Source organism: Cololabis saira, chromosome 12, assembly GCF_033807715.1.
Source record: "Cololabis saira isolate AMF1-May2022 chromosome 12, fColSai1.1, whole genome shotgun sequence".
NCBI lineage: Eukaryota > Metazoa > Chordata > Actinopteri > Beloniformes > Belonidae > Cololabis > Cololabis saira.
This window is the reverse complement of record NC_084598.1, coordinates 25,467,751-25,482,101: the sequence shown is the minus strand read 5'-3', so window position 1 is coordinate 25,482,101 and position 14,351 is coordinate 25,467,751. Positions and strand designations below refer to the sequence as shown.

The 14,351-nt window shown below is 42.5% G+C and overlaps 1 protein-coding gene across 4 annotated transcripts in view; it reads left to right on the top strand.

The window, feature by feature from the left end:
• b4galnt1a (beta-1,4-N-acetyl-galactosaminyl transferase 1a) overlaps positions 1–14,351 on the top strand; it is a 47,449-nt gene that overhangs the window by 13,532 nt on the left and 19,566 nt on the right. Inside the window, exon 1 of one of the 4 annotated variants that reach the window (XM_061736163.1) lies at positions 610–627. The exons of 2 other annotated variants lie outside the window; for them this stretch is intronic. The gene's annotated coding sequence lies outside the window, so the exon portion shown is untranslated. Of the gene's footprint in view, positions 1–609; positions 628–2,454; positions 2,505–14,351 lie in introns of those variants that run through there. One more of the 4 variants, XM_061736161.1, reaches the window with a different exon arrangement.

The following is a 14,351-nucleotide window of genomic DNA, read 5'->3' as shown; positions in this document are numbered from 1 at the left end:
TCTCATGGTGGCCGGCCTTCTCCATATAATGGTAGTGAACGGGGCACAGCGGGACACAGACGATGCAGCGTCTAAATAACACATGATTGCTGCGAAACTCATGAATCACTAGATCTGCTTCCAGGACCTGTTGTCTACATCCTGCATGACGTCATCTCTGTGCGCGCACTCTGTCCTCCGTTCAGTGAGCTCTTCAGCCGTATACTCTGGCTCAAAACGGTAAGGACGTCCATCATATTCAAAGTCGTCGTCCACAACCTCAGAATTTGACAAATATTCAGACATGTTTCAAATAACTAACAGTAAACTAACAGTAGCGAACTCCAGCTGTACACAGAGCTGTGTCTGCGATGCGCGCACAGAGATGACGTCATGAGTTCAGAGGTCTTGTTTACAAACTGATTTATTTGTTACACACACAGCCCCGGATGTAGACAACAGGTCCTGGAAGCAGATCTAGTGATTCATAAAATAAATGAACGAGTTTCGCGGCAATCATGTGTTATTTAGACGCTGCATCGTCTGTGTCCCGCTGTGCCCCATTCACTACCGTTATATGGAGAAGCGGCTCGCAAAAAAAACCCTAATATCTTCCGAAGGACTCCAAATGACACCAAACTTGCCTGGGTGAGTATACGACCATAAAAAATGCCAGAAATAAGGTCCAGGTTGTAAAAAACCGAACTTTCCCTTTAAAGGGGACCTATTATGAAAAACACGTTTTTTTTCTTGCTTTAACATATATAAAGTTGTCTCCCCTCAGCCTGCCAACTCAGAGAAGGAGGAAAGCAACCAAATTCTGCAGTGTCTGTACAGCCGCCCGGATGAGCCATCCAGTCTGATGTGGCTTCTACGAACCGTTCAGATTCTGCTGATTTTCGTTACGTAACCAAATGCAAACCACGCCCACAACTATAAAACCGTGTAACTGCATGCGAGCGTCCGACTACCGCGTCGCACTGCGTGACATCGGACGCTCTCTGTCCATCTCCCTCCAGCCAGCTGCCACTTTATTGATGTGTTTGTAGTGAAATGAGGAGGTATCATAGAGATAACTTCTCATTTCAACTAACTGGATCAGCCGTTCCTCGTCCATGACTCTTTCCTACAGCGCTTTCAACCGGGTTTCAACGCGAGCGACAGGAAGAAAGTAGAAGCAGGGCGTCCGACAAATTTCTCTATATCTGAAGACAGATAGGGATCCTTTTTCCCATGGAACATATTGACAAGTCTCACTTTTAAATGTAGATTGTACGTTTTTTTTAGCTAAGGTTCTGCCCTCCGCCTCCAAAATTTGATGCCATCAATAATATCAATGGACCAGACAGGCTTCACGTTAGGGAGACATTCCTTCTTCAACATCAGAAGACTGCGAAACATCATATTCTCACCCACATCCAGCACTCCAGAAATCGTGTTGGAACTTGATGCAAAAAAAGCCTTTGACCATGTGGAATGAGGCTTTTTTTTTTTTATTTTAGAAAAATTTTTACTTTGACTTAAACTTAATTTCTTGGGTTAAACTTTTGTAGGCAAATCCATGCACTTCTATAAATACTAACGGCATCCAATCCCCATACTTCCTTACAAACACGGGACCCAGCAGGGCTGTCCAATATCACATTGGGCCTGAAACATTAATAAACTTCTATACTGCTTCCGCTGTGATGGTGCACCTGTCCATCCTGGGCTCATACTGAGATGTTATCTTCCTCCTGTTCTCTACATACTATGATTTGCTCACAGCTCCCCATAAGTACCCATAGAGTCTCACCAAATCCAGTCATCGCCAATACATTGAACATTTTGATCCAGTTCAGGAAGCAGTACGATCTACATAGGGCTTCGGTTTTTGCTCAAGTTCTGAAGAATCGTGCATTTTTCCCTTCCTGCTCTGACCCCACATTTATTTTTTGGTCAAATAAGGGCATCAGAACACTTAATGACCTATATGACTGAGGTGTTTTCATGTCTTGTGCATCTCCTGTCAAACAAATACAGCTTCCCCAATAGCCATTATCTTCATATGAGACAGTATATTCAAAAGCAGTTCCCACATTCCCACATTTCCCAAACTGCCTCCTTGGAGCAAAAATATACCTGTTCCTTTCACTTATCTTGCAACAAAAATGAATATCTGTCATATTCAATAAAATTGCTCTTCTGCGTACAGTCCCTACTACAACGGCTAAAACCTCATGGGAACAGGAATTGGCTGTAACAGCAGCCAATTTTGTCACTGCAAGGGTTACTACATGAGTCGGCAATGATTAAAACATCCTCCAGCTCGAGATGATTAACTTATATTTGAAACGGTCTATAACGTCAGTGGGTAAAAAATTGTCCAAGGCTAGTTTTAGTCTGGACAATTCTCTAGGATAATTTTGCCTGAAAGGAGACATTGTAAGCTTTGGCCCTCTGTAACTCTGCTCTTGGTGTTCTGGCATAGGAGGTGGATTCAAAACATCACTGGTGTGCTGCATTGCTTCCTTTGCTTAAATAAGGTAAGTCAATAATAAGGATTGGCAGATCCCTCATAACTTTGCTGACAGTGAATTACCCATAGGTGATAAGCCTCAGTGTTAAGTGAAGTAATCTTATCATGTTCTCTGTAAATGTCTTCATGTGCACTGTTAAAAGGTGCTCTTCTATTCTGACTGACAAAATCTACACTAAAATCTTCCAGTTAAGGTGGCCAACGTATCTGCTGCTTATGTCTGATAACTTGTTCGTCTTGATCCATAGCCACTCCGAGGAAAGTCCAGGACAAGTCTGTTTCATAGCAACTGTATATCCGGGTCGAAGGACCATTTAAAATGTTATGAACTCCAAATGACGGGTTTAAGGGTTGTGTTGTTACTGCCATTAGAGGCATCCAGTCTAGGATGACAACATTTGTATTCCTTTTTTTTCTTTAATGTCTTGAACTTAATCAAACATAGTCTACAGATACAAGAAAGATCAAATCAAACATTATTTCTAAATATCATTTACAGGTTATTGGATGTGTCTGCAATCCAGTAGAGGCCACTAAAAATCAAAATTTACTATTGAAACGCTGTCTGTCTATAGAGTTTCTAAACTATGTTCATTCTTTCTTTATCTTGAAATGTATAAACAACATAACATGTCCAGTTAACTAATAGCATTATTTACATCTGCACTCATGCAGTTTCTCGGTTTCATGTACACATTCTTGACATGAATTAGTGAAGTGAGTGAAGTAGTAACTAACAGCCACACTAAATGCCATCAGACATTTACAGCGAGATATACAGTTTAACGTGTTAACTCGACGGCGATATTAAAGAGAGTCACGTTTAGGCGATGCTCGGTTTGTAAAAGCATCTGATTGCTCCACTGAGCACGATAGCATGTTGTTTATGGATGAGGAAGTGATAACGGCTAGCATAGGCTGAGCCGACTGTCAATCATCCTATTACAAACAAATGTAATGCTTGATATAAAGCGATCCATCCATTATCTATACCCGCTTTATCCTTCAGGGTCACGGGGATCTGCTGGAGCCTATCCCAGCTCATTTCAGGTGAGAGGCAGGATAGGCAGATATAAAGCGATGTACAAAAAAATTCAACCCTCTGAGTTGCTATTGATATGAAATCAAACAATTGAGGCCAAAACAGTTTTTTGAACCAGCCTGTAAATATGTTTATTTCTCCTCTAAAGTTGGACATTTTAACATGGGAGTCAATGGAGATTATCTTGCTTTTGCGCCAGCCTTTGAGTTGAGGAATTGTAACAAAAGTTCTGCATGAGCAGCAATGACTGCGTTTACATGCAGTCAATAACCCTTTTAAAACCGGAATATTAGCAATAACCCGGTTTTGCACGGCCATGTAAACACCAATAACCCCTTTGAATAACCGGAATTTGCTCATATTCCGGTTTTTAAAAACCCCTGGGTTACTACTTTTCTAACCCGAATATTCGGTCATGTATACGCCTAATGGGATATCCCGATCAAACGGAACATGAATTTGTTTTCTACGCATGCTCTTTTCGCAAGGAATCTTGGTCTTTTGAGTCCAGGAAGTACTTATAAACACGCCGAAACGGAAGACCACGCCACACTTTTGGAGTGAGGAGGAGACTAATCATTTTATAAATGTAATGAAGGATATGAACATTTTGGCATTTGTAGACGGTAGAAAGTACCGGGATAGCGAGATTTAAAAGAAGGTGAGCGAAAAGTTGCACGAAGCAGAATTTGTTTTGAATTTGGATACAGAAAGAAGAAGCAGAAATGACAACCAGCACTAACCGCATTCACCTTATGTCCATTGAACAAGTAACGTTCATTACCAATTCTATGAGACTCCATGAAGTTCAATGAGATCATAACTCCCACATAACGTATTCATTCCTCAATCACACAAATCTAACTCTCCCTTCTTACCTGTAAAGAGCAAAAATATATAACATTATACCACGGTCTGTGTGAATACTCGATTCTGATTGGCTGGCAGGTGTACATTAAAAGTGATAACCTACACCTAGAAAATAAGTTCGGTCAAATTGCCTGATATCTTTACTATCATTGCGCTGGATCAACTTCCAGGTGGTAACCACGGCAACGGAGATTCAGAGAAGAGCCGGCTACCGCAGGACGGCGACATGAGTGATTTTGTAATTTCTTTTAATTTATTTGGTGAATTTAACAATTTTGATGACTGGGATGCAGAAGAGGAGAGAAAAAAATATAGCCGAGCGGAGCTGAGCAGACTAGAATATCTCCCGTTGCTGAGTCGTATCTCAGGTCCATCCTAGTTACTGGAGAAGTCAACACTGTCCATTGCATAAGGACCTTATGGGACGGTAGTGATTGTTCCAGGTATTAGTCAGACCCTCAGGTGTTACCAAGGAAACTGAGTTATGGCTTGTTAAAAAACTTATGTAATTTACCAGGTTACAACGGCTGTAGACGAGAGATTCAGGCCACGTTTACACATAGCCGGGTATTTACAAAATGGATATTTCCCCCTCTACGTTTTGAAAAATATCCTTGTTTACACGAACCCGGATAAATACGCTGTGCTATGAGCATCCAAACCTGCAGGGGGCAGTGTGACGAGAAGCGTAAAGTCATGCTAGCCAATCAGAATCCTGGAAAAAAACGTCAACAAATGACACGTGTGAAGCCTGAATAATATGGTTCCGCGTTAAATCGACGGCGTAGCCTACCTACGGTGCGCGTCGCCGCATACCCTACGCCAGGGGTCGGCAACCTTTTTGACATGGAGTGCCAGTGTGAAAATTTCTTGTCAATGAATGTGCCATAATCAACAGTAGGCTAAAACAAAGGTACATTACGGTATGACACAAAATACAAAAACATTTCCAACACACCTGGAATTATATTCTATACAGGCCACATGCAAGCATATTTTACAGGCATCAGAACAGCTTGTCCTAAAAAAAGAGGAAAATTCTTGACGCGGAGGAGTGAGGGCGCAACGCGCCCGAACCCTCTAGGGGGGTCCGGGGGCATGCCCCCCCGAAAAATTTTGAAAAATAGACTCAAAATGGTGCATTCTGGTGGTCTCAAAGCTCCATAATCACATCTTTTATCAATGCAAGAATACACACAAAAAATCTGAATTTTTGCAAAGAATGATGCATTTTGATAACATAATAACACGTTCATCATCATGGCTAATGCTTCATGCATGAATAAATCTTGAAATCAAGATAATCATATCTTAAACTTCTACAATGGCCAGAATCCCCCTTTCACACCTAAATTAATTGACAAAACGACAAAAGACAAGCAGCTCCTTGTCTTTCAGAACTGTGGTGTGGAACTCCGAACAGGTCTGCTCAAAGTTCAGTGCGAGGAGCTCCACTGAACTATTTGTTATAATTTTGATTATTTAATTCTTTATTGATTTCATAAAATATTCAAATTTTTTGAGATTTTTTATTTGGGGTTTTCATAAGCTGTGGGCCATAATCATTAAAATTATAACAAATAAAGGCTTGAAATATCTCACTTTGCATGTAGTGGGAAATAATATATTTGTTTCACCTTTAGTTGAATTTACTGAAACTAATTAAGTTTAGCAATATATTCTTATTTTCCGACCTTCACTTGTATATTATGACCAATAAATAAGAGCATAATATATGTCCCTTATCACACCATATCAAGCTCAGGGGATGATTCAGGTATGAGGAACTGTGCAACAGATGCCTGGCTCCTCTGGGATGTTATATTACGTTTATGGAGGGTCCTGCAGCATGCTGCCTGACACACCTCAGAGAGACCTGTTTCCTCTTTAGGACGAGGTGGGGTGTCTGGAGCCTGGAGACATCTTGACTTGACTTTTTTTTTTGTTTAAAGTCGCGCGTGTCTGTGCAGTTAGCAGCAGTGAGAGGTAAAGGCTGATTTATGGTTCTGCGTCAGACCAACGCAGAACCTACGCCGTACATTGCGGGTCGCCGCGTACCCTACGGCGTAGGCTCTGCGTCGATTTAACGCGGAACCATAAATGAGGCTTAACTAGGCAACGGAGCGCAAAGGGGTTCCGTATTGGTTCAATACGGAACGCAACTTTTAATTCCCAATTACGTAACAATTCCGTATTTCAAGGGGCGGGTGGCAAGCCCATACTCATCTCTGCACAGCCCACCTGCAACACTTTTTGTCCCGCTGCAAAAATGTATTTTAAACTGAGCTGCCGGCTCCTCTTCATTTCTGCTGCTGCCGCGTCCTGGCTGTCTGTCTGTGAAGGCTGATTTATGGTACTGCGTTAAATCGACGTTTTTTTCCCCACTTACAGGACCTTTTCTCTCCCTCCCGATGTTCCGGGACCTATATGATAATAGGATAGTATTTCTTTCTGCCACTTTATTGAGGTTTTTGTGCTGAAATGAGGAGGAATCATAGAGATAACTTCTCATTTCAACTAACTGGATCAGCCGTTCCTCATCATGACTGTTTCCTACAGCGCTTTCCCCCGGCTTTCAATGCGAGCGGCAGGATGAAAATAGAAGAACATTTAAATATCACAATATCAAGCTTGTTTTCTGTTTAGAAACTACAAACGTAGGAAAATTACAAGTAATCCCCCATCTTTTACTTGTCTTTTTACTCTTTATTTTAGGAGTTTCTTTCATGAGCGCACGGGCGGGTAGTGCGGTGAATAAAGGCTGATTTAGTGTGCCAATGATTATGCCGCCGCGTGCCAATCATGGCACGCGTGCCTGAGGTTGCCGACCCCTGCCCTACGCCATAGGCTCTGCGTTGGTGTAACACGGAACCATAAATCCGCTTTGACTGCCAGTTACTTCCAAGACAGAACGAGAGTCTTTCGTTTGGAGTGACAGAGAAGTGGAGTTACTTTTAAGTGTGACTTTAGAATATAAAATGGGTAAAATACAAGAAAATATTGACGGTGGCCAAACTAATTGTAAACACAGGTCGCACAAATGATGCTTGTGACGCTTCTGTTGCATAATGTGACGTTCTGAAGCCTAAATCTCTGTTTCCCTCCGTTTACAAGCAAACATGAAAACAGAGTTTTTGAAAATCTCCACTTTGGCCGGAGTTTTCAGAAATTATCGTTTTTGGTGACTTTGAGCTTCGTTTTCGTGTAAACGAACGGCCAAAACGCATGAAAACGCCACCGTTTTTGCTACGTGTAAACGGGGCCTTAATAGTCCGCTCAGCTGTGGCTTGTTATAAAACTAATGATTTCAACTGAAAACACATTAAAGCATGAATAACTGATTTAATATTTATGTGTATATGATGTGTATAAGTGACCGTGGTATAAGCGGGATAATGCCCTTCGAGGTGTACTTTAAAGGAGCTTGAGGCTGAATTGAGGCAGGATTTATGAAAAAAATTCGTATACGTTTTAAGTTTTCTAGTAATAATGTCAGATGAAGCGTTCCAAACCCAAAAGAATGAGCCCTATAGTATATCTCTCCGTTGCCTTAAACAGGCTGTGTGCTGCAAAATATGCTGCAATTCGGGCCCAAATTTCCCGCGCTGGGCTGCGGATGTGACGTCACATGACGCTGCATGCACGTTCTCCCCGTTCTCCCGTGCCGGCTTCACTGTTGGCTGCAGTACCCCTGACGGCCGTCGTGGTGAAGGGTGGCGCTAGAGAGTCTCATTTCTTAAAAGGAGCCTCATGCTCCTTTAACATAAATGTATGGATGATGCGGGGGCGTGAACCGTCCGACGCGAAGTCGGGCATTATCCCTTACTTAATCATCACCGTTCACAGTTCAGCGAACGCCCTCTGCTGGTCAGAGTTAGACAGTAGCAGTAATGAATAACAACTGTATGACAGTTGGATAAGTTACTGTGAATAAAGTAAAGAAGGGAGTGTGATGTATGTATAAGTGTAAATAAAGTACTAGAAAATAAACTAAAAATAATGAACTGATAATAAAAACATAACTATGAAACAGTGTAAGAAGTTACTGTGAATAAATACAAATTACTATAAGAGATGCAGGCCCTCTTCTCAATCAGGTCATGGATAACTTTCAGGTAGTCTGGCAAATCTGTCACTTCATCATCTGTGGGGTCGGGGATGGTAACATCTAGCACAGTCTCGTCCATACTTATTTCTTGAAGCTGCTCGATGTTCGCAGCCTTTGATGCTACACCACCAACACTGCATAAAGAAGCAAAATAAGTAACTACTACTACTACTACTACTACTACTACTACTACTACTACTACTACTACTACTACTACTACTACTACTACTAATAATAATAATACACTTACTACTCCTAATACTAATACAAGACGATGAATGAGATGATTTCAACATACTGTAGTTGCAGAAACGGAGCATATTCCTCATCCGAGCTGTCCCCATCCCCCCCATCCTAAACCTCCTCCGATAAAACTTTTAATTTCTTAATTTTTTTCGCTGCTTTGGCCATGATAACGGCTTCGTGTTTAGCTCACCACCAACCTGAGCTCTGCGCTCCACGTGCCGCCCAGCTTTCGTCTCGACTACGAATCGGGAAGGAGGGGGAAGTGACGTATGCCGTAAAGCAGTCAAAGCTGTAAAAAATTGTAATTTTGTAGTTTGGAAGGGTTCCTACCATTCACCTCGAAGTTACATAGTGCCAGTGAAGACGATACAGACCCCCAGAGGTGTCATTAAACCTGTTGTAAGTTGATGTACCATCACAATGACTCTGGAAATATTATATTAAGGTGGAAAAATTACATTGTGCTGCTTTAACCCACTGATGGCTCTGTATGCCACATACGCAGGGTTGCCAGATCCACGTGTGCGATTATGGCCTTATTTTTTACAAAGTTGTTTCAGAATATCAGTAGTCATATGTTGCAAGGGTTTTTTTGTTTGTTTGTTTTTGTTTTCTGCGTGTGTTTTTCAGAGATGCAGCTTGTTTCAGGCCTGAACATATCTATCTAGGGGTCATGTTGATTTACAACAGCTTCTTTTTACATTAGTATGAAAGCCTCAAAAGAAGGCAATGAAATTCAGTTCCTTCATCTGTTCGTCCATTGTCTATGTCTGCTTATTTCTGTTTAGGGTTGCAAGGGTTTAGGTACTTAAGCCTCTCCTAGCTCTCTTCCAAGCTGCCAATTTAGCACAAAATTGGTTTATGTGAATGCATCAGACTTGTGAAAGCAGTCGCACCCTGGTAGGCCTCCTAGTGTAGGCAACACTTAAGTCAAGCAGAGCGTTAGGTGCCTCATGACCAGATGGTGTAGTATTGTAAATATTTACATAGTTGCTGGGTGATGGATCACAGACACCTAAGAGCACCAAAGTCCATAAGAACATCCATTTAGTACCGCAACAAATTTAGAAAAGGACAGGAAATAGCTAAACTAAAACTGCTGGCGGCATGCAAAAAGGATAACATTTCTTAGATATGGAAACTGTAGAAGATGCATTCATCTACAATAAAACATCTCAAGTTCTCCTAAAGAAGCGTATTCCACAGCAAACCAAAAGTGTTTTATTAATTTAGAATGACTTCAGAGAAAAAAAACACGTCTTACTCCTTGTCCTGGCATAGGTATCGGTGCGTCAGAGTTGCATATGTGGCAACAGCCATCGATCACTTATGCAAGCTGCTGCAGGAAGCTATTATCAACCCCGTACAATAGACAGTGCGGGAGAAACATTTTTTTAAGAATCTACCAGTTATTAGAGAATTGTCAGTGGATTCTGTCCCAGCAACCCTTGACTCAGAGCTGGGATAGCAGTGAGCGAGGAATATTGAAATATATTTGATGTTTAGTTCCATATGGTACAGCAGTCAGTTTGTCCTGCAGTTCCCTGGGTTCCCACCCCCCTCACTTGCCAAGTCCTGCAGCTCTTGTGAGCTGTTTGGATTTATGATCAGGAAAACAAGAGACATGTCACAGGAACAGCCAACTGGCAGAGAGAGATAACTTGAAGTGCTGCATATTTTTGCTAATTAGTCTGAATGTTACCACCAGAGTTGATTTTAAAGGTATTTTAAGGTCTGTCTGGACACATTTTCTCTCTACCCTTGTGTTGTAAACTGCTGAATGAACAGGTTTTGTTTTGGTGAATGTAGTTATGGAGGGCTAGAGAAATATCACGTGGCTATCTAAAATGGTGCAGGCTGCTTTGGACTTTGGTTCAGTCATTACCTCAAGGGTGTTTTATCACCAGTATTTACATTTGTGTTCAACATAATCATGAATAAACACAAATTAAGCTTTTCTTTTTTTTTTTTAGGTCTACTGAAATTGAACCAAAACAAACTTTGAGATGACATTGGTTCTGAACAGGCACTATATAAATAAACTAAAGTGAACTCCTGCATTATTAATTTGTTTTAACTGTAAGTTCCACTCTTTTCCCTTTCCCTTGTATTTGAATCAGTAGGTACTGTCACAGTATCTTTTTACAAAAACACTTTATTTGCAATATGTATAATCTTACAATCGTTTCACTTAAAGTGTTGATGCATGAAAATGTTGAATAAAAATAAAATAAATGTATTTATTAAAATTGAATAAAATAAATTAGTCCCTTTTTTAAAAACCGTGCAAATAGCAGCTCATTACTTTTTACAGAACATAAAACATCCTCCCAACACCAACAATCTTTAAAATCCTCCAAATTACCAATGTTTTTACAATATCTAAATTCTAACCAGAGTCTGGCTCTGACATTGGTTAAAAACACCTCTCTGGCCTCCTGCCCTTCTCTGTTTTCAACCCTGTTCTTCCTGCTCACGTATATGGCCATCTTTGCTTCACCTATTAAAAAGCTTAGGAGCTGCCACTTCTTTCCTTCCCTCCGCCTGTAGCCAGCTCCCATGATAAAAACCTCTTTACTAAAAGCCACATTAAAAAGACTAAAAACCATGGTTAAAAGAGAGAAGAAACTGGTGAGTCTCATACACGGTAAAAACATGGAAAACAGTCTCTTTAAAATCACAGAAAGAACACTTGTTAGAAACAGAAGGGTTAAGAACAGAGATAAAAGCATTGGAGGCAACAGCACCATGTAAAATCCTCCACTGGAGATCACCAGCTCGTTTTTTGAGGGGAGGTTTGTATAAAACCCTCCACTGTGCATCTCTGTCCATTTGTTTGTGTCCATACAGTGGAGGGTCTGTTGCTCAATCCGACCTTGTGGATGCTTTTCACACAGTTCACATATATGGTTTTCTTGTCAGCTCTGTGCAGCGTCATCTTTTTCTCGTTGGTTGTCTTTAGTAGGGGGCCGGTCAGCTCTCCCAGCCCCGGGCTCAGGATGATCTCAGGGAACGGGTCTGCAGGCTCAGGTTTTATCTTTTGGGACCAGTAGTCCACCAGGAGGCGCCTCTCTTTTCCAGGAATCCTCTGGGCCCACAGCTCCAGGATCCTCTGGGCCACCCGACCAGACTGCACCCCAAGCACAGAGCCCAGGGCTCGGGCGTCGCTCAGCGCCGGCCCCACTGCATCCACCAGCTGCCTCAGAGTGTGGCTTCCAGACTGGACCAGCGCCGCCGTCAGTCTAGGTGTTGTGTTGTTGCTGACGTCCAGTCTGGCTCCATAGATCAAAGGTTCTCTCAACAACCAGTGCAGAGAGTCGGCTGTAGTACATCTGTTTTTAATAAAAAGAGCCCATGACTTAAAAACACCTTGATAAAACGGAGGCATCCTATTTTTAATTAAAAAAAATTAGAATCAGTTAAAAACAGAACATCATCCAACCTCAGGTTATTGGCATGTCTAAGGATGCAGCTGGTCACGTCTCTCCACACCAGATCCGCCGGACCTGTGAGGTATCTCTGTATAAACTGAATTCTAAAAGTGGCGGTCCGGCTGGCCAGGTGGACGAGGCCCTGTCCCCCCTCCGCCCTGGCTAAAAACAGCACCCCCTGTGGCACCCAGTGCAGACCCCCCAGAAGAAATCCACCATCTTTCTCTGGATTTCTCTGGATGGGGTCTATACAGTTTAATCTGTGCCACAGCTGGGATGCCACAAGGTTGTTTTAAAACCAACACTCTTCCTCTAAAAGACATGTGAGGTAGTAGCCATTTCCATTTAGCCATTTTTCCTTCTATTTTTTCAGTCACAGTCTCCCAGTTTTTTTTTTTCATATTGTTCTCATCCCCCCAAAACACTCCCAGGTATTTTAAACCTCCTCTCTTCCATTCTAGGTTTTGGGGGAGAGCTGGGAGACCGCCACACCACTGTTGTTACGCCCACAGCGAGGGCTTCACTTTTCTTCCAGTTTACCCTAGCTACCCTTAGCTAAAAGGTCTGCATGTCTCTGTCTTCCAATAAAAACAATAAGATCATCCGCGTATGCTGATAAAATCATGTTCTCACTAAAACCTGGTAAAACCAAACCCTGTAGGCTAGAGCGTAACTTATGGAGGAGGGGCTCCAGGGAGAGTGCATAGAGCATCCCAGACAGAGCACAGCCCTGCTGTCTGACACCTCTACACACTCCTAAAGGAGCACACAGACCGCTGTTCAGCTTCAGCACACCCTCAGCATCACTGTACAGAACCTTGACCTTAGCTATGAAACCAGCGCTGAACCCGAACTTCTCCATTACTGTCTAGAGGAAGCTGTGTTCAACGCGGTCAAAAGCCTTCTCCTGATCTAGAGAAATCAGACCAGTATCTAAACCCAATAAACTGGAGACATCCAAAACATCCCGAATCAGGTGGACATTGTCCACCATGGACCTGCCGGCTACACAGTAGGTCTGGTCCCGGTAGATGACCTGCTCCATAGCCCTCCCCAGCCTGGAGGCCAGTACTTTGGACAGAATCTTGTAATCCACACAAAGCAATGACACGGGGCGCCAGTTCCGGATGTCCTGCAGGTTCCCCTTTTTTGGCAGCAGTGTGAGGACTGCTCTTCTGCAGGACACAGGCATGGAGCCAGAGGCCAGACACTCATTAAAAACAGGCGTCCCAGTATGCCCTGTAGAACTCTGTCATGAGACCATCTATCCCTGGAGCCCGCCGTCCCTGCATTCCCTGTAGGGCGGTCTATAGCTCTTTCATCTCCAGGGGGGCTTCCAGCTGTGAGTTGGTCCTTTTGGGGACCTGAGGCAGTTTGCTGCAGAAACCCTCTAAGAGAGCTCACTCTTCTTTGTATTCGCTTTTGTACAGTTTGGAATAAAAACTCACAGCATGGTGTTTTATCTGGCTTGGCTCCATGAGTTCCTGCCCTGTGTCAGACAGCAGTGTGTGGATTACCTTCCTCTGTCCGTTCCTTTTCTCCAGGCTGGAAAAAAAAGCTAGAGGGAGCATCCATCTCTCTGATATTTTGAAACCGGAACCTGACCAGTGCACCCTGTACTTTCCTGTCCAACAGATCCGCTAACGCCATTTTTTTAACTTTGAGGTTTTCAATATAACCTTGATTTCCTGTGGACTCACTTAAGAGTTTTAGGTCCACTATGTCGGTCTCCAGATCTCTCATAGATCTGGTGATGTCTCTTGTGACATTGAGGGTGTGCTGCCGACACAGGAGTCTGATTTGAGTTTTACTATGGTCCCACCCCTGCCTAAGACTACTAAAATCACCCTTCCTCTGTCTAAAAACACCCCAGAAATAAATGAAAACCTACCTAAAACCTGGATTTCAACGTGAATCCGTGCGTGGAATTCTTGCATACACAAAAAAAAATTCAGATGTACAAAACTGTGCGTACGCCCAAATCCACGCAGGTTCCTTTGAACATCACAATCAGCGTGGAATTGAGCGCACATGCGGGAGCACAACACTCTGCCCTGTCTCCTCCCTCAAATACATACATTTGAATATGATGATGAAGATAATTATCCATTAAAAACTGTTCATCTTAACAAGAAATTTGCAAAAACAGGTAAAACT